Raw genomic sequence first — 20,676 nt, forward strand, 5'->3', positions numbered from 1 at the left:
GACTCCAGTGACTGTGGGTGCACTCTCTCCTCTACCCCCCCCACCCCCCCCACCCCCCACCCCCCCACCCCCCGCCTCAGGGCAGACACAAAGGAGGGTTTGGAGGACAGACACAGGACTGGAGGATGCTTCCTGCTTTCTGGAACATTTTCAGGCAGGGTGAGACCCATCTACACTGGCTTTGCCCGCCACCTCTGACGTCTGGAGGGAACACTGAGGCCCAGGCCTGTGTCTTCCGCCTGCCAGTCAGGCAGGGCAGAGCTGTAGCAGAGGTGTGGGGCCTGTGTGGGCCAGTCTTTCCCTCTGGTCTCCAGACCTCATTGTTTCCAAAGGGGCAGCTCAGCTTGGCCTACGAGCCAGGCGGCACAGGTGTGTACCCCACTTGGAAATGCCCGGGCTCCTGTGGGCCTCCTCTTCTATTATACTCCGCCACAGGGCTTAGGGAGAGGAAGGCTAAGGAAGCAGAGACTCACCATGTCCATAAGTACCAGTGAAGTGGCTAAGGCCAGCGTGGCTTCAGCTGAAGGACATGCAGACCAGGACAGGTGAACCTCACTACAGCGTGGGAAGGGCTCCTGAGAGGACCAGCGTGGCAGGTGGCAGGCTCTGCCAATACCTCTGAGGGTTTATATGATCCAAACATGTGGACATGGTGTACAAGAAGTTACCACGTGACCTCACAAGCAAAGCCACACTCCCATTACCTCCTCCAATGCCTTAGTGACCCATCTGAGGGCTGAAGATGGGGCCTTTGTCCCCCCCAACCCTGGCCTGTGTCACCTGATAAAATGATGCTGGTAAAAGGAGCATATCACTTTCAGCCCTTTGAGTTACTTCTTTTTTAAAAAAAAAAAAATTGGTTACTTCTTTTGCTGTATATATGTACATATTATATATGGAAGAGAAAATACATATGGTTGCATGTAGCCAGGATTAATCTCAAACTGCCTCTGTAGCCAATAATGACCTTGAATTTCTGATCCTTGGGCCTCTACTTCTCAATGCTGGGATTACAGGTGTGCACCCACCATGGCTCTCTGTCTTTATTTTTTGTGACGGGGTGTGATAGAATTATTTGCCAACTTGATGAGATTTAGAAGCAACTGGGAGAGAGACCTCTGGAGGATTATCTTGGTTCCATTAATTGATGTGGGAGGACCATATTAATTGTGGGTGAGGCATTCCTTGGGCAGGGGATCCTGGACTGTGCAGCATGGAGAAAGTGGCCGAGCATGCATGCATCTGTCCCTCTGTGCTTGACTGTGGATACCATGTGACCAGCTGCTTCCGGCTCCAGCTGCCCTGACTTCCTGCCATGGTGAACTGTACCTTGAACTGTGAGCTGAGATTAAACCCCTCTTTCCTCAAGTTGCTTTTTTAAGAATTTCCTTCCTTTTTATTTTCTGTGTGTGGGTGTTTTGCGTGCATGTGTGTCTGTGAACCATGTCCATGTGGTGCAGGCCAGAAGAGGGCATCAGACCCCCAAGGACTGGAGTTACAGGTGGCTGTGAGCCGCCTTGTGGGTGCTGAGGCTCAGGCCTTGGTTCTCCGGCAGGACGGCCAGTGCTCTTAGCGGCTGAGCCTCTGCTCCAGCCCCTGAAATTGCTTTTGTCAGTGTATTTTATCACAGAAACAGGAAAATAACTAAGACGTAGGTCTCATTCTGTAGCTTAGGCTAGCCTGGAATGCAGCAATCCTCCTGCCTCCGACTCCTAACTGCTGGGGTTACAGGTGTGAGCGGCCATCCTAGCTGCCATGTCGTCCTTATCCATTCATCCGGACGTGGGTGGTTTTTGCTTTTGTAAACAATGTCATTATGAACCTGCAGGTTTTAGCTCCCTTCCCCTCCACTTTGCATCCCCCATCCCTTCCTCTTCAGAGCACCGCTGTGCTAGAGAAATGTCCCTTCGGCCCCTTGCCTGGTTTAAAGCGGGGCTCTCATCATTACCGGCAAATGTTAAGAGTTCTTTGTCTGGTCCGGGCACAAGACCTTTATCACATTCGTGATTTGTAAATATTTCCTCCCGTTCTCTGGGCCATGTTTCTGCACTCTTGACAGCCTCCTTTGAAGCACAACGGTTTTTCATTTGGATTGGACCCATTCGTCCATTCTTTTGTTTCATCTGCATTCTGGTGGCGTATCTAAGGATCTATCATCAGATACACGGCCACAGAGACTTAGCCCTGTGACTCCCTAAGAGCTTGGCAGCTCTGTCTCCTGCACTCTATCTTTGATCCACTTTAGGTTTGCACGGAATGGGTTTGCACGTTGTTTTGAGACTAAGTGCCTGGGTTGCAGCTGAATACCTTGAAATGCTGCTTTGTGAGGGAGCCATGAGCCTGCTTAGGCCGCTCCCGGACTTGGTCTCCCTGTAAGGAGCCCAGTGTCTACCCATCTGCTGGCTCCGTCTTCACCCAGCTCTGGACCTGGTGGTTAGGGACCATGCTTCTCAGATAGAGAAGTAACCAGGAGCCACCAGAGGGACAGAGTGAGTCTTTCCTCAGGCTCCTCCCCCACCCCTCTGCAAACAAGCCGAGTAGGGGTCCTCCAAACTCGAGTGCTCTGTCCTCCTACAGAGCTACTGACCGACTGGGTGGCCGATTGTGCCGTTTGCCTTTTAGTAGAACTAGCAACAGCATGCTCTGCACTTCCCAAGTTATTCCCTTCACCCATGGAAAAAGAAAGTCAGAGGGAGGGAGGGGCATCCAATAGTTCCTGGAAGAAGCAGCTTGGGACTCTGTCCCGAGTGGGGTGGACCACTGTGATACCTGGCCCATTATGCGGTCTGACATCTACTAGAGAGAGCCCCGAGTTTGGCATCTGGGGCATAGGTAGACTGTTGGTGCAGGAAACACAGTGGAGAGCTGGGCTGGAGGCACTGGTTCGAGCCGCCTTGCTCCTGCTCTTGGCCTGTACCCGCCTTGTCTTCGGGGTCACAGTGCCTCATCTGTCAAGCCTGAGGCTAGGACAGGACCTGCCACAGGCCTCAGGCTAAGATGCTAAGTGCTGCCCAGTTACGGTGACCACACAATCTCCAAGCCTGTCAGAGACCCTGGTAGCCCAGTGAGTGATGGCCCCAAGGGATTGACCAGCTGCCTGGGTGTCCCATAAACACAGCCTTAAAGTGGCCAGTGACACCCATCCATCTTGCCTTTGGGCTGTGTCCTGGTGGCTTTCAAGGTGGCTCTCTCTGACACAGCCTTGGCCCCTTCTGGGTGGTGAGGTGGGGATAGTAATGGGTCTGTGGATGGACAGATCCCCACAGCAGGTGCTGGGTGCCTAAGGTGGCTGGGGTAGCTGTGTGGAGGTAGTTTCATGAAGCTAAGCATCCATCCTGAGTTCTACTGAACAGGCCTCTACCTCCAAAGCTGAAGTCACAGCCCTTTGGGGTCTACCTCCTGACCAAAGACAGGATACCAGCCCCAGCCTGGCACAGGCCTCCACGGGGTGAGGGAGTGAGGGAGGGACAACAGAGGAGGGGGAACACAGGGGATGATAGAAGGGTGGCAACCACGGGCAGCCAGGACTCTCAGGAGTCGAGACACAGGAGGCCTATGTTTCCTTACTCCTCCAGGGCCCCCCTAAACACAGCACACAGGCCTCCCCCACTTTCTGCATCCCCTGGGCCTGGTGCCTCCTCACTTCCTCTCCTCTCTTCCCCTTCTCCCAGCTCCTCCCTCCCTCCTCTTCCTCTTCCTCTCTCTTCCTTATCTATGGAAAGAAAAGGTAGAGGGAGGGAGGGAGGGAGGGGGGGGACAGAGGGAGGAGGCCACACGTCGCTTTGTTAGTTCTAGCATATCACCCCATCAAATTCTTTGTGGGACATGTTAGAATTTTCTGGGTGATGGATCCACTTTCCCTGTTTCTTGGCTTCCTCTCTGATTGGACACTGGCTTATTCTGTATTTTGTGAGCTTGGGGTGCCATGGACCTTTCAGAAGTCCAAGGGGGCTCCGTGAGCTCTGCCCGGGTCAGTCATCAGGCTTTCATTACAGGTAGCTGACAAGAATTCAGCTCTGTGCACCACGTGCTCTGAGACCCGGCCTGGGGCAGACCATCGCTGGGCAGTCGTGAGGTGTCCTCATACCTACCCTTGCTCACTTGTAATCCACGGTCCGGTTGCTCTAACTACCCAGCACTCCCCTGAGTGGCTAGGAGAAGCAGCCTGGCACTATCATGGGGGCCACCTCACAGGCCTTTCAGGAACCAGAACCTCACCTGAGGACTAGGAAGCAGAAGCCCAGAGGGATCCACTTTGGAAAGAAGTGGCGGGGTGCACTCCAGCCCAAGAATTTCAACCTGGGGCACCGTGAACAGTCTTCTGTCGGTGAGAACGGAACATCTGAGCACCCTCACTTGTCAGCCCACCACACCGATGTCTTTACGGAGATTCCTTGCCTGGGAGGGCATGGGGACCGAGGACCTGCCAAACCAACTCCTTGGGGGCCAAGGAAGGAGGATCATAAGTGCAAGGCCTGCCTGGGCTGCAGAGCACCTTTGATCCAAATATGGACAATTTAGTGAGGTGCTGTCTCAATAAAAAGGCTGTGGCTGCGCCTCAGTGAACAGTTGCCAAGCATGCACAAGGCCCTGGGCTCCATCCCCGGCCTGCACACACAAGTGGAAGACAGAAGAGGACTTTGGCTGTTAGGCTGTATACCCCGGAGACATGGTCTCTCACTAAACCTGGAGGTTGGCTGGTTGCTAACAAGACCCAGCGACCCTTCTTGCCTTGCCGGGGTTACAGGCACTAGTGGCTGTGAGTACTAGGGCTTTGAACTCAGGTCTTTCTGCTTGCACATCGACCCACTGAGCCATCCTGCCAGCCTCCCATTCTGTCTTACCCTATGCCTAGGACTGGCAGGGCCGGGACCGGGAAGTCCATCCACCCCATTTCCTTTGCCCCAGTCCCAAGGGTAAATCCACACCGCCACCCTTCTACCCTGTCCCCAACCTGGACTCAAGCAGGAAGAGCTGGGTCTCCCTCTTCTGACTCCTGCCGCTGTTGGTGACCTTCTTCTGCTTTGAGCCTCCTCCTCCTCCTCTGAGCCTCACCTTCCCCATCTGTAACTGGGGCTCAGGGTTTTCCAGAGCAGCTGGGTAGGGCTGCCCTACCTCCCCCAGGCCTTGGTGACATGCCCTCAAGGAATCCACTGCTGCCCCCACACTTCATTGTGTGACCAGCAGACTTGAGGGAGGGGAGGCCAGATCGTTTTTCAAACAAATATTTTTTTTTTTTTTCCTGGCAACAGCTTGAGCTGTGCTCAAGCCCAGGTGGGGGAGGTGGAAGGGAGGCCATTCCAGTGGCTTAAAACACCCCAGATAAGTGTGCAGTGATTAAGTGCCACCATTAGCTCTAATGGGCAATAATTGGCGATGAGAAACAATTTTCTAGGGCACCACGGCCCGGTGCCCCACACCCTGGCCCCAGCGGGGACAGCTGAGGGCTGATTAACTCCTGGGCAGGAGGAAATGTCGGAGGCACAAAAAGTTTCCAGATTCGACCATAATTGGAAGAAGTGATTTCACTTTCCACAGCAGGCTGATGAGGGGCCACCCACCTGCTGGTGAGGGTGGGGCTCACGACTGCTTCCTGCCTACCATGGAATGAAGTGACACCCCACTGCTGTGCAGGGAGCCACGAGGTGGGGGTGGGGAGTGGAGATGGGGCCGTGCTACTCACGGTCTTTCTCCCCTAATTTTCTCCTTAAGACTATGGAGAAGATGCCCCTGCTGGCTGGCAGATGCAACCTCGCCCCCAGAGCACTCCATCCTAGCAGGGGAGGCTGGATCCTTCACACAGCAGTCCTCCACATGGCTGTGCTCAAGTCTCCAGTACCTTCCCCTCTGCCCCTAGAAGGGGCTCCTGGTTGCTTCCACTTGGGTGAAGCTGAAGGCCACACCTCAACCCTGTCTCTCTACCTATGGTTTCCCTCTCTACACCTCCCGTTTCTAATGCTTACCTTCCTCTCCACCCGCTTCGCTCCCCTTTCCCCCACTCTGAAGCATAAATCACCACTTCCCACCTGCCTCCACGGCCATCTGCTGCCCAGCCTCTCTGAAATGCATCTTCTTGCCTCAAGTGCTGGCCATCTCCTTCCCAGATTTACGTCTTTCCTTGCATCCCTGAGCGCACAGCTTCACTGTCTCTCCCACCTGGGGTGGGGACAGTTGGCAGTTGGCACAGCATGACTACTCATTTGTGGTTGTCACCGTCCCTGGGTGCCCCCCTGGAAACTAGGAGTCACCGTGAACTGGTCTGGTGTGCCTCCTGGCCCTGTGAGAGACAGCATTTTAAACATGTGCTGAGGGCTGGAGAGACGGCCCCGCAGGTAAGAGCACCTACCGCTCTTGCAGAGGACCCAAGCTCCATTCCCAACACCCATGTTGCAAGCTTACAACTACCTGTGACTGCAGCTCCAGGGGTCTGATGCCCACTTCTGGCCTCTGCCAGTACCTGCACACACACACACACACACACACACAAGCATGCACACATACATGCATTCATGAAACAGTTTAAAATATACATGATTTTAGCCAAAAAGCCCATACACAATTATTATAAATAGATAGATAGATAAATAAATTAATAAATAAATAAATAAATAAATAAATAAATAAATAAATGAGATGTGTGCGGAGGGCCTGGAGACATGGCTTAGTTGGTAAAGTGTAAGCAAACTGTGTACGCAAACATGAGGACCTGAGTTTGAACCCCCAGAACCCATGTAAAAAGCCAGGCACAGCGGCATGCCCTTGTAATCCCAGCCTTGGGAGATGAAGACCGTAGGGTCCCTGGTGCTCACTGGCCAGTCAGTCTAGATGAATCAGTGAGCTGCGGATTATGGGAGAGACCTTGTCTTAAACAATAAAGTGGAAATCAAAACAGAGATGACACCTGAAGTCAACTTCTGGCCTCCCTATGCAAGTACACACACACACACACACACACACACACACACACACACACACACACATACAGAGTTGCACACATATACGCAGAAGTGTTCTGAATCCCCCCCTCCCCAAGCCCCAGGACTCCTCTCTAGTGTGACTGATCAGCTGGGCAAGACAGGCTGGCTCCTCCCTTGACACTGGAGATCTAACAGGGACCCAGACAAGAGCCAACAGACAGACCCTGGATGAATGGATGGATGGATGGATGGATGGATGGATGGATGGATGATGGGTAAATGAGGAAGAAAGGTCCTGAGGTCCTGCTGGGACCCAGGAAGGGGTGGCTACATGGCAAAAAGGCCTTTTCCTCCATTGACTTGGGACTGCAGCCCCCACCAGGCACAGGACTGATCCGTCACTGCCATGTTTGTAGAGGAGGAGTCTTTCCGTATGAGAGCTTTGGTCCTACAGAAAGGTCCAGGATGAGTTGAAGCCTTTGGGTCAGCCCCAGCTGCCCTGCTGCCCTGCGGAGGTCAGAGCCTCAGCTCTGGTGTGGCTGGTCCCAGCTGTCTTCACTGCTGCCCCGCTGTGTGAGTACAGGCAGGCTGATGAGCTTCCCTGGACCACCGTGTCCTCGGTCAGAGGATTGTTTATGTGAGTCAACTCGGAAGACTAGGCATGAAGATGAGCCACGTTGGCTGTGGAGCCCGCTGCCGCGATCCCTGTGTAGGGTAAAACAGGAGCACTACTGTAGGCTGCTGCCCACGATGTCCCTTCGTGCACAATCCAATGGTGCGAATAGGGACGCTATCACGTTCTAAGCACACGGTACGGGAGGTGTGTGTGTTGTGGGGAGGGGGAGGGCGCGAGACTTCCACGCCAGAGCTCCAAGGGCTCCGGGACCTCACAGCACCAAGGCTGTGCTCGCTGAGGCTTCTGTCTGTGCGCTCACCTATTTGGTTACACACTGCCACAGCAGTGACTGTCATCACAAGCACCTCGCCACCTTCTTCTTCATAGGGAACACAACAAGCGGTGGGCTGACCGTCCACAGAGGCCATGGAGCTAGGCTGCCTTCATCATCCACTCGCAGCAAACGGAGAGTGCTCCGCGTCGCCGCCAGGCGGCGCTCTGGAAACCCCGCCCCGCAGGTGAGGCCGGTGACCTGGCCGCCAGCACCTGCGGGGGAGGGGTGCGGCGCTGCAGGGACTCGGCCCCTCCGGGGCCCGCTGGGGCTTTCAGCAGCTCGTCCGGGAACATTTGCATGTAATTTGGGAGCGGGTCACATGTGGGAGTCATCAGGCGGAGGAAAGGCTCAATCAGGACCTAATCACTGTCTGTTTGGAGGGGTCTGGGCCCGAGTGAAAAATGAAAACGGGCCTATTTTGTTTGAGTGACAGCCATCAGCAGCCACCTTTGACCTCCCCACTCGAGGTCTGCCCGCGCTTAAAAGCCAATCATCAGGGCAGGGACCAGAGGGGGCACACCCCTCCCTCACCCACCACCCCATCTGAGCTTTCAGTGTTCATTCATTCATTCTTTCAACACTCTAGCCTGGAACAGACCCGTGGGGGTGTCTTGAGCTGTCACTTGCCAGCTAGGCCACCTGGCAGGCGATCATCAATGTTTCCACCTGCAGAATGGACGCAAGAGATGTGCCCGAAACAGCTGGCATTGATGAGCTGGAAGCTGAGGACTCCGAAGGGCTGTGGAGGGCGGGGCCAGCGCTAATTGCCAAAGGACAGGGGCAGAGTTAGGCGTGTCTTCCCTCGGGACTGGCCCTCAGAAGACAGCCGCTACCCAGACTTGGTTAGGGGCTCCGCTCTGCTTCCAGGGAAATAAATCGCTCCCTCCTGACACCCCCAGTTCTAGAAGAGGGGGCTGGGCCAGGTGATGAGAAGGGAGGCCGAGCTGAGCGGCTGAGAAGACCGGAGGACCGTGGTGGCCCCGCACGGTGAGGCAACGTGGTTCACCCCAGCGCCTAGGCACCTCCTCCCTAGAGGATCTCTTGGTCCCTAGGGAGGCGCGGAACCCGGATCCTCCAGGAAGATCAGCCAGGCGGCACGGCCAGGAGGGCGCGAGTTCCGGGAGCCAGCCACTGCGGGACGCACGTGCCCCCGGAGCTCCCGGCCAGTCTCCTGCTCCCCAGGAGGCGCAGCTGAGCCACTCGGCTCGGGGACCGGGGCGGGGCGGTGCATTAGCGCCCGGCCCGGCGTGTTTATCGGGATGTGGAGCGGGGCCTCCAGGAAACCGTCTGGCAGGCCGGCCCTCGGCAAATGGATTGCCAATTAATCAGCATGTATTTATGAGAGCGTTTAAACCATTATTAATGTAGTGTAAATACGGAACCGCTGGCGGCCCCGGCAGGGCGCGCAGGGGCCATCTGCTAGGCGGCCGCATTCCAGAGCCGCCCCCGCCCCGGGAATGGTCCCCGCCTCCCGGTTCCCACCTCCCAGTCCGCGGTGCTGCCCTTCTCGAAGGGCGCCGCAGAATCCCAAGGAAGATGCGCGCCAGGGAGCTTCCTACCCCCGTACTATACCTCCCGCCACGCAGGGAGGGCGGATGATGGCCCTGGCCTGCCCTGCCTCGGTGTGTTCCTGTCTTGGGGAGACCGAACAGGTGTCACGCTGGACCGGACCCTGTCCTGAGGTCACATGTTGGCTCTGTCCTTGGCCACCTGAATTCCTGCTCCCTGCTGGGCTCAGCCCTGGGACCGAAGGCTTTGGGTTGAGCCGTGGGCACTTTGAGCTTGTCCTCATGGTGGAGATTCCTTTTCTCTTGCCAAACACGCAGGCCCGCCCCAGCACACCTAGGATGGAACTGGACTGCCTTCCTCTGGGCTGGAGGGGTGCCTGCTGCCTGGAGACTTCCAGTCGGAAGTCTTAGGGCCACTACAGACTACTTTTCTTTATTGTCTGCACCCATTTTACAAATGAGAGACTATGACCCAGCAACAGTGACCCAGAACCCGCACCCGCCCCTGCTGCCTCCTTCGGCATCCTCCTGACACTTCCTGCAACCCCAGGCCACATCTCTTTGAGAGTCAGTTTCAGGACCCCCCCCCCCAGATGAACCCAGATCTAGATTTGGGCTTCAAAGAAGAGAGGTGGGAACCATCCACCTGCACACCGAGAAAAAAGACGAAGTTTGGTATTTAAGACAGCAGCAAGGGTTCAGAAGTCAAGATTCTAACTGCTCTTTCAGAAGACCAGAGTTCAGTTCCCAGCAGCCACGTCTGGCCCCTCACAACCACCTAACCCCCAAGTCCAAGGGATATGTTGTCCTCTTCTGGCCTCTGTGGGTGCTGGCATGAACGTGGCGTACACTCACACACCTACTCAAGAATAAAAATAATCTTGTTTGTTAAAGACAGCAGCAAGAGTTGAAGAGACTCCCAGCCAGGTATCGGTGCAGATGTCTAAGGCCACCTCCCTGGGTCACTGCCCCAACCACGACGCTAAGACCTACCCTTTGTGTATCTGTTACTTTACTTTGCAACCCATGAGGGTGAGGACATTTCACCATGGATGTCACCAGGAAGGGCCATTGCATGTTTGTTGATTGGCTAGCAGACTGTTGGGGAAGTGTAGAGGAAATGCCTGCTTGGGTGCTGTTTTCCCAGGCAGCCTATTTTCTCCCTTGGCTGGCCCCAGTCCACATGCATAGTTCAGCTCAATCTTGCCTACTTCGCTAGCCTTCCTCCCCTGGCCCAGGGGCAGGGAGGGCACTGAAAATCCAGCACTGGACACCACAAGCCTGTCTCTACCTGTCATAGTAGGAACCCCAGACCCTCTGGGCAGGGACCAGTCCATGATCCCACCAGTGCTGGGCTGCCAGAGACACTAGGCCAGGCCCTGCTCGCTGGCATTCGGGGAGAGGAGAGAACAAAGACGTGGCATGTGCCCCTATTTCCTGGCCCGCCCCCGCCCCCCATTAGCCCAGCGAGGCTTGTTTATATTACAGCAGGAATTATTCCAGCCCTAATCAGAGGCCCTACGAGCTTTCAGCATTCTTTACCCAAGGACACTCTCCAATCCTATAATTTTCATCTCCCTAGACGCCCCTGATTGAAAGCAAACATTTTTATATTTGGAAAGGAAAAGGGCCGTGTACTATTCATAGCACAGTCAGGCTGTCCAGAGCTGGGCCCTGGGGGGCAGCCGACCAGGGCTCAGCTTCAGGGGTAGATGTTGGAGGACACAAGGACCATGCGGGTGAAGAGCTCCCCCGCAACCTGTGGGGACCCTAAGGGGCAGAGGGGAGCCCTTGCTCCTGAGTGACCACAGGGCTGTTTGTGTGAGGGGCAGCTGTGAGGCACTAAGCTGAGTGTGGGTTACAGTAGGGTAATCCCTTTCTTCCTCCCTCACCCCTCCCTTGCCCAGATGAGGCTGCTGAAACCTGTGGGAGGCCACAAGATGCTATGTTAATGGACCCTGGGCATTTGCTGAAGGGACTTTGAGGGGCCCATTGTCCCAGGACCCTGGATGTCACCTTGGACCCCCTTTTGTCCTGGAATCGGCTCCAACCCTTCCAGGTTTTCTCACTTTACAACTGGTCCAGCTTCCTCAGGAGCCCAGGCCTCCTCTCCTTTCCCTTCTGCATTCTTCCCTGTCTTCTTCCCTTTATCGGTGCATGTGACATCTTCCAGCTCTGTTACAGAAACCCAGGCAGGACTGTGTGTCCTTCCATGGTGGGATGTGAGAGGCCATCTTCCTTGGCACCATGTACATCCAACTGTTCCGTAGGCAGGTCCTCCTCGACATGTTAGGAAGATGCTCTATCAATCTATGCTTGTCAGCCACGAGGAAGAGGACAGCGTTCTGTCTAGGGCTGCTTGGGCCCTTCGCTGTGGAGCTTTTGTGAGAATGTTGTGGCTGAAGCATGTGGTGGAGTGAAGCCACTTAGCCCATGGCAGCCAGAAAGTCACAGAGGCGGAAGAGCCAGGGCCGCGGTTTCCACTTCAAGGGCATGCGGTGAGCTAACTTCCTGTTCCAGATCTGATCTCCTCCAGTTTCTCCTGCCTTCCCCACCAAGCAGCAGCACTACCTGAGGATGAGCCCTTCATCACACGTGGCCTGTGGGTGGGGAAGGATGTGCTCAACACTTCCACTTTATGGATGGAGAGACCAAGGCTTGGGGAGCCAGAGAAAGGTGCCACAGGACCATCCATGTCCCCAGGCCCCAGGACTTCCATTCTCAACTCATAGAGCTGGCAAGGGTAAACTGAGGTTGAGTCTGAAGTCACAGCCAGACTGATAAGTGCTAAGGAGGCACTGTGTGTGTGTGTGTGCACACGCTATATGTATATATGTTTTATGGGTGGGTGAACATGAGTGTACATGTGCAAATGTGTGCATTTGGAGGCCATAGATCAACATCAGTGACTTCCTCAGTTGACCTCTACCTTATTTTTTGAGACATGGTTTCTTGCTGATCCGATTCAGCTAGGCTGACTGGCCAATGAGATCCAGAGATTTTCCTGTCCCTGCCCCCCATATTTATATTCAGTATATTATATTGAATTAGGAAATTTGGTATTTGTATTGCTAGAATAACAGACTACATCAGGATGTAATTTTCCCTTCAGATACAATTTTAAAGGATTTATTTGACTATTTATTTATGTGTGTGTGTGTGCGCGCGCGCGCGCGCACACACACACACACACACACACACACACACACACACACACACACACACGCATGCAAGTGCCCAAGGAAGCCAAAAGAAGGTGTTGGGTCCCCTGGTGCTAGAGTTAAAGGTGGTTGTGAGCTGCCTTGTGGGTATAGGGAATAGAACGTAGGTCCTTGAAGATTAAAGTGTTCGTAACTTCTGAGCATCTCTCCAGCCCCAAATACAATTTTTCTTTTTGCCAAAGTCACCCGTGCACAGAATTCTGTTTACCTTATTGAAGTATAACTTATGTACAATAGAGATAGTCTGTAAAGTGTGAACACTGGTAAGTTTTAACCCAGTGCTGGGGACAGAGAGGCAAACTCCTGGGGTGCAGTGGCTAGCTGGTCTGGTATCAGTTCTAGGTGCAGTGAGGGACCTTGTCTCAAAAAATAGAGTGGAGAGAAATAAAGGACGACACTTAACATTGACTTCCAGCCTCTACATGAGCACACCAGTGATTGCACCAGGATATACCTGAGCACGAACACACACACACACACACACACACACACACACACACACACACACACACACACGGATTTGCTAGATCCCTGATAATTTGCTTCAGGCTTGTCCCCCCTTTGAACACGATATTGTCATCTACAAATGTGCTGGGACACCCTTTAGAGCTACCCTGGGACACCACGGTCTCCGGTCACAGGTTGAGTATGCCTGGATTTTACCGCGGAGGAATTGTCAGGATATTTTCTCCAGTGGCGGCCGCACTTCCCACCACGAGTGTGTGAGGACTCCAGCTACCCTACACCCTCAGCACTGCTCGTTAGAGCCATCTAGTGAGGCTGAGGTGTTCTCTCCAGCTCTGACTCATAGTTTCCTTATGACTAGTGTAATTGAACACATTTTCACGTCTTATTGACCATTCACATATTCTCCTTGGAGAAGTGTCTGTTCAAGCCATTTCCCTATTATTTAACTGAGTCATTTCTCTTTTTGTTGCTAAGATGTGGGAATTTGTAGATAATTCTGGATATTAAATCCTTATCAGACATGATTTGCAAATACTTTTTTCTTCCTAGCCTTTCCAGTTGTTTCTCTTTGCTTGAGACAAGGTCTCATATAGCCCAGGTTGGCATCAAACTCATTACATATTCTAAGCTGGCCTTGAACTCTTAATCCTCCTACCTCTGCCTCCCAAGTGCTAAGATTATAGGCACCTGCCCCCACACCACCCTTGGAAAAGCAGCAAATGCTTTTAACTGCTGAGCACTCCATCCCAGGTCAGTTTTGAAGAAACTTGTGCATGGTGTGAGCAGGGCTGATTCCTGTCTCTCTGCACATGCATACCTAGTTGGCCCAGCATCAGTAAAGACCATTTTTTTCCTCTAGTGAACTGTCACACTAAGCTTGTCATAAAGCAGTTGACTGTAAGTGTGTCCAGACAGCCTAGCCTAACTGGTGAGACCACCGTCAACCCTGTTCTACACACACACACACACACACACACACACACACACACACACACGCGCATACACACACATGCACACATACACTATATTAACCTTCTAATTTACTATTTCTAATTTTAGTCACTGGTTCCTGTCCCTGGAGTCAGTGGATCTCCCACACAGTGTCATTTCCTCAATTCCAACCAATGCCTTTTGCTCTAGTATCGCCAAATACATTACACTCTCAGGCCCAGTAAAAGAGCCACACATACATGTTGAAAATTGTTGTTGAAAATTCTCATCATTTATTATGTTTTAAAAATGTTCTTGGATAACTACCTTAAATTTTAAGATTTATTTAATTTTTTGTGTATTGGTTTTTGCCTGCATATGTCTCTGTGCCATGAGCCTTGAGTACCCAAGGAGGCCAGAGGAGCTCATGGGATCCCCTGGAACTAGAGTTACAGACAGTGTGTCTCCCCACAGGGCATTACCCTGAGTGCACACAGTCATGCTGGGGTGGCTCTTGTTCCTCCAGGCTCTCTTGACTGTCCCTTTCTTGATCGCTCTAGCAAGCCATCCCCTTTATTCATTGTTATCCTCCATTCTGCAGGCTCCATTCATTATCAACTGATTGTTTTATTGTTTTTGACAATGCCCTGGAACCAAAATTTCTGAGCAGTCTTATCCCATTAAATTGGAAGAGGGATAAATTTTTGAGGCTAGTTTTTGGGTTTTGTTCTAGGCCCCGGGGCTTCTTCTACGCCATCCTTTTCCCTGGTTCTTTCTGGTGAACTCGATGACCTATGTGTTGGCTTCTTCTTTTTAGTTAAAAGGAAACTGCTTTTCAAAGCACCTGTAGACTCAACCTTCTCCATAGCCTCTCAAAAGGCGTCCGTTGTTCAGTGGAGTGCCTCCCCGCCCCTCCCCTCATTTTAAGTGTATATGATTTGTATGTGCACAGGTGTGGCGGGGTGTGATTCAGGTGGAGGCCTGCCCCGGACACCAGTGTCTTCCTCAAATGCTCTCTATTTCATATGTTGAGGCAGGGTCTCTTGCTGATCCTGGAGCTCACAGTTTCAGCTAGTCGGGGGTAGACATCTCAGCCCAGGGACATCCCATTTTTGCTTCCCACTGTCCAGGTTTACAGGTGGATCACCACACCCACCCAGCTTTTACGCTGGCTCTGCAGATCCAGACTCTGCTGCTTTATGCACCAGGCCGTCTCCATAGCCCTGGCTCTCTCTTCCCATGGTTGTTAGACCCCTTGGGTGAAGGCTCTATGCTATGCATGGAGTATGGCCTCTGGTCTTCTCGTCTTGCCTTTTGGGGTATGGAGAGTCTTCCTCAGAGTGATCATGGTACTAGTGGTCCTGGTACAGTGTTCTGGAGCAGAATAAAAGAGCTCCTGAACTCTCCCCTATACTTGGCAGAATATGCCCAGCCTGCTGGTAACCTGGCACACTACACCCCCCTGACCGGAAGGGAAAGAAGAGAGAGAATCATCATTCGGTCCATCCTTGTTAGTTCATTTTGTGTTGCTGTTCCAGGGTAGGTATTTTTTAAAAGTAGACATTTATTTAGCTCATGGATCTGGAAGTTCAAGGGCATCTTCTCAGTTCTGGGGGCTGGGGCCCACGGCATTGTGAACCGTCAAGGGTTTGTGAGAAAGGGGGGCAGAGGTCGCAAGGCAAGCCAGGATGCAAGAGGCAGGAGGAAGGCGCTGGGCACTTATCACCACTGCATTTAGACTTCCCACAAGAGTAAGAATGTCTTGTTAAGAAAGCACTAATCCCTCTTAAAGACCTAATCACTCCCCACTAAGCCCCATCTCTTAAAGCTTCTGCCAGCACAAGGGGGGACCCTGCGTGAATCCCCTGGTTCTCGTCATTCTCCCTAAGTTGTATTATGTTTCCTTGAATAGATCTCTCATTTAATGTATACCCTGAGGACAACTTCCAGAGGCTCTCATTGTTGAGATTTTAATAGCTGCTGCCAGCTGTGCTTTTTTTTTTTCCTCCTCAGGGAGTAGGTCTGCAAAGATCCACATGTTGACATACCTCTGCACATCTTATCAAAGGGTTGAATTGTCTTCTGAGGTGTTTGTACCAGCTGGCTACATTCCCTCCAGTTCCACTTCCCCACACTCCCACAAGGGTTTCAGATGCTTTCCTCTAGTCGGGCCAGTGAGTATGTAGTAGCATAGTGCTTTTAATTTGTGTGCCTCGATGACTTCCTGATGTTCAGCGTCTCATTGTGTGCCTGTTCTCATCCGTATGTATTCACTGGTGAAGTGCTTGCTCGAAGTTTTGCCCATTTTAATTTTTAAATTACACATTTTTTTATTTATGCATTGGGGGGCACACATGCCACGGTGAGCATGTGGAAGACAGAGGACAACTTGCAGGAACTGGTTCTCACCTTCCGCCATGTGTATTTCAGGGACAGAACTCCATCAGGCTTGGGAACAAGCATCTTAAGTGCTGAATCATCTTGCCAGCCTATGCCTCCTCTTAAATTGGATTTCCCCCTTCTCTGAGTTTGGAGACATGTCCTGCAAACACTTTTCTCCTGTCTGTGGTTTGTATTTTTAATTTTATTAATAAATGTTTTCTGCAAAGTAGAGCTTTCTAAGTTTTTTATGGTATTGGCTGGTACTTTAAGTACTGGGGCTGGTTAAACGATGCCCAGGTCAAAATTGCAAGCTTTTCCCTTATCTCTTCTAAAAGTTTCATAGTTTTAGTTTCTATATGGGGTGGGGGTGGCAGCTACAGCATGAGGATGTCCTCTGAGCAACTTAGGGTCTCCTTCACCATGGGCAACACACGAAAACCTGCACCCCTGGGGGATCCCCTAGGTGACTAGTGAGTGGCTACATTACTAAAGAGATTTTGGGAGGATTTCATGAAGGTCATAGGCGTGAGAGCCCCCAGTCTCACAAGTCTCTCTCTCCCTCCACGAGAGAGTGTTATAATCCTGATGTGTCTAGCCAGACATTGTTGTCACTTGGGCTCACGATGGCAAGGGTCAAGGGTCATTTCCAACTCAGGAAAACATCCACAGTGCTCCGTCTCTTCCTTCAGCTTTTATATTCTTTTTGCTTTGTCTTCCATGATCTCCCCAAGCCTTGGAGGGGGTGATAGAGATTTATGATCATTTTATTCCATTTAGGTCTGAACACTGGGATGTCATGCCGCAGTAACAGTACAGACCACCACAGAAACTCACTTGCAGCAGTTCAATCAGTTATGAGTTTCTGTAGTCACCACCACTCACTACAAAAAGCAGTCTAACTCAACTGTGGCTAACAGCAACAGTATTCTTTAGGTATAAACACACATGTTTAAAAGGCAGTCTGACGGGCACGGTTTAACGAAACAATAGCAGTAACTTGCTGGGTCACATGACATCCCAGGCACCGGCTTTGTCCTGGCTTCTAGGACTGTTCTGGTTTGCTTGCTGTTGGTGTGATAAACACCACCACCAACAGCGCCTTGGGGAGGGGTTTATTTCAGTTAGCAGATTACACTCCATCGTGGAGAGAAGCCAGGGCAGGAATTTGAAACAGAAACCTCAGAAGACACTGCTTACCTGCTTGCTCTCAGGCTCACAGTGAGGTACTTTTCTTATTCAGCCTAGGCCCACCAGCCTAGGGATGGTACCGCCCACAGTGGTATGGGACATCTTAAATCTATTAGCAATCAAGAAAATGCCCTACAGACACACTCTGATGGAGACAATTCTTCAACTGAGGTTCTCTCTTCATAGGTTTGCCATTTTTACCAAGATCAGCCATCACAAGCACCAAATGTGGGTTCTCCACTATAGATCAGGCCTTTAAATCCAAACAGAAATTAATTGATTGCAATCATAGCAGCGAAGCCATTTCTGCACCAGCAAGCACATGACTTGAGGGATGTAAATGGTGTTACAATGCAGAATCTACAGCTGAGAAGGGGTGCTGGGGACAATCCTCTCCTTGTAGCCTGTAAAACACCTTACGACGCTTCAAACACCAGCTAGTAGGAAGAGACCGCCAGCTCGATCCCGGCCTGATTCCTCAGTAATAGAGACTGACTCACTCTCTCGCTGTGCCAGGAAACCAGCACTGGTTGCAATAGCTTGTGTTGTATGAAGTGGGCAGAGGTCAGGAGCTTCCTTGGCTGGCAACTTGGGCTCTGAAGGCCATCTGTCATCCTTCCCAGGTAAGTCAAATTGATGCTGCATCTTAGAGGATATTTTAAAAAGAAGTTAGCAAGGTCCAATATAGCACATAAACAGTCTATCACTTGTATCAGCTGCCAAAAGAGCAATGTTGAATATAGTAGCATAATGGGAGGTACCGCCCCGTTTAGTCCTTCATAATAGATAATGGTTCTCCATGAGCGGTCTGACCTCCTCCTGATGAGGCCTGGCTATTTTGAAAAGGCCTTGGGCTGGTTAAGTGATCACAGTGTTACAAAGCACTTACTTTACTCAGGCATGTATGACTCTTCCTGTGGCAAAACTCATTTCATTTGGCAACTAATCCTGCAAGCCAAATAAGACAATAGGCACCGGAGCTTCCCACAATGTTACCCCATTCCCCAGGATGGAAGCTGTCTCGGCATTGATGAAGCTCCGAACCCAGTCACAGAGATACCCAGGGTTCTGGGAACAATGAGGAGCAATAGGAAGGTGCTATCAATCATGCTGAAGTGGTAGGAGGCCACACACTTATTTGTCCATTCATTGTGGGGTGTGAATGAGTGCATTGTGTATATATGATATTCCTGTTCGTGTGGATGTGCACATGTGTTCATGAAGGTAAGTGGCACATTTGTATGCACACATGTGGAGACTAGAGGTGTTTTCCTCAATTACTCTCCACCTAATTATTTTTGAATATTTTTATTAATTCTTTGAGAACTTTATGTCATTTTTTTAAATTTTATTTTATATTTTTTGAGACCAGGCTGGCCTCGAACTCACAGAGATCTGCCTGGCTCTGTCTCCCGAGTGCTGGGATTAAAGGCATATGTCACTGCTGCCCAGCCATGCTGTTAGTTTTTATCATATTTGTTCTCCCTCCCATAATGCCTTTCAGATCCACCCCCGCTCCATACATACCCAACTTTTTATTCTCTCTCTCTTTTTTAATCCATTGAGTTTTATGGACACAGGATTAAACCGACTCCTCATGGCTTATGACTGTACACATAGACTAGGGTACTCCTGGACCCTCTTTGGAGAAGCTGCTTCCTGCAGTACAGAGTGGTCAACACAGACTCACAACTGGTCAAAGTGCCGAGGACAAATGACCGTGGAGTGCCGCACCCTAAATGGGACATCTATTTCACGGTCCCTCAAGACCGACCTGTGCTGCTCAGATACTCTCGGATGTGCGATATCCTGTAGAATATGGTCCACCTACCAAGGGTCATACTTGTAAAGAAAACTGATTCTCCCTCTCCCAGCCACTACCAACTGCAATACTTCTCAGCTGTGGATGGCAATTTGTGCCCACCTCCCCTCTCCATGCTAAAGTTTTGTCTGGCTTGAGCTTATGCAGATCTTGTGCAAGCTATTACACTCACAGTGAGTTCATAAGTGCAACAGGCCTGCTGTGTCCAGAAAACACGGTTTCATAGTAGCCATCACCTCCTCTGGCTCTTATCGTCTTTCCATCCTCTCTTCCGTGATGATTTCTGACCCTTGGGAGAAGGGGCTGTGACACAGATGTCCCATTTAGAGCTGAGCACTCCACAATCTCTGCACACTGACCAGTTGTGGGTCTCTGTGTTAACACCATCTACTGAAGAAAGAAGCTTCTCTGCTGAGGGTTCAGTGGTGCACTAATCTATGGGTATAGTGATAAATCATTAGGAGTCAGTTTAATACTATGTCTATTTAGCAGAATAATAGTCACCTGTCTAATCACAGGTTCTTGGTCTGATAATAGTGTTAGGGAAGGCTTTCATCTTGTGGAGCAGGTCTTAAATGCAATCAGAAATCAGTTGGTTACTTCCACGACATCTGTACCACTACTGCATCAGTGGGCATATTTTGCCAGGCCAGTCGGTACTGTAGCTTGTAGGGTTTGCAGCTGGGTATGACTGATGATTATTTTTCTCCTTTGGTAGTGTGTGTAGCAGCTTTCAGCACTATGAAAGCTAGGCAGTAGGGATGAAGTTTCCAGGTCAGTACCAGCTTGGGTTCTTTCATGTTCTGTCACTCAGGCATGCCATGTCTTCAGTAACAGGGTCATACCATCACGTTCTGGAGGGTGATCAAGGCAATAGCCTGTAATGTTAGGGGATCTATCCACTGACCAACAACTACAAAGTCAGTCACCAGTTCTAGCACTGAGCCTTTTATTTGCTAGCCTGTCATGTCTACTGTAGGCACTGTCACCCTGTTACAGGCCAACTAACTTTAAACGTCTTGTAGATGTATATGTAAATATATGCATTTCAGGAAGTATCTACATTAGTAGGCTTCTATATGACTTTTTCAAAGGCTCTTTAGTGTTAGTTACCCCGCCCACTCTCCCTCTTCTACCCTACCCTCCCATCCACCTAATATTTTTGTTGTTGTGATTTTTTTTTTTTTTGAGACATGGTCTTACCACATAACTCTACCTGGTCTGGAACTCAATAGATAGACCAGGCTGGCCTTGGAATTGCAAATATCCACTTGCTTCTGTTTCTGCCTC

This window comes from Peromyscus leucopus, chromosome 5 (assembly GCF_004664715.2).
Source record: "Peromyscus leucopus breed LL Stock chromosome 5, UCI_PerLeu_2.1, whole genome shotgun sequence".
Taxonomy (NCBI): Eukaryota; Metazoa; Chordata; class Mammalia; order Rodentia; family Cricetidae; genus Peromyscus; species Peromyscus leucopus.